Source organism: Morus notabilis, unplaced genomic scaffold, assembly GCF_000414095.1.
Source record: "Morus notabilis unplaced genomic scaffold, ASM41409v2 Scaffold848, whole genome shotgun sequence".
Classification (NCBI taxonomy): Eukaryota; Viridiplantae; Streptophyta; class Magnoliopsida; order Rosales; family Moraceae; genus Morus; species Morus notabilis.
In genome coordinates this window covers 601712-601986 of record NW_010367943.1, presented here as the reverse complement: position 1 = coordinate 601986, position 275 = coordinate 601712, and positions in this window count along the sequence as shown.

The window sequence follows — 275 nt, the reverse complement described above, 5'->3', positions numbered from 1 at the left end:
TCTAATTACTTCTTTATCCTTAAGTACCATTGATTCTCTAATGGACAGTGATTCATAAAACACATTCATGAATCGGAGCTCCTACTGGTCCAAGTACCGAATCAACCCTCAAGAGAATTATTTATCTACTTCTTTCTTAAGAAGGAATGGATTCCATCTCGTGTAATAACATTCCCGGCTACCTACTTCATCATGTCTCCAAAATACAAGGAATAGGATTCAGGATCTCAGAATCCGTACCGAGTAAATCAAAAGACACAAATCCATAAATAGGA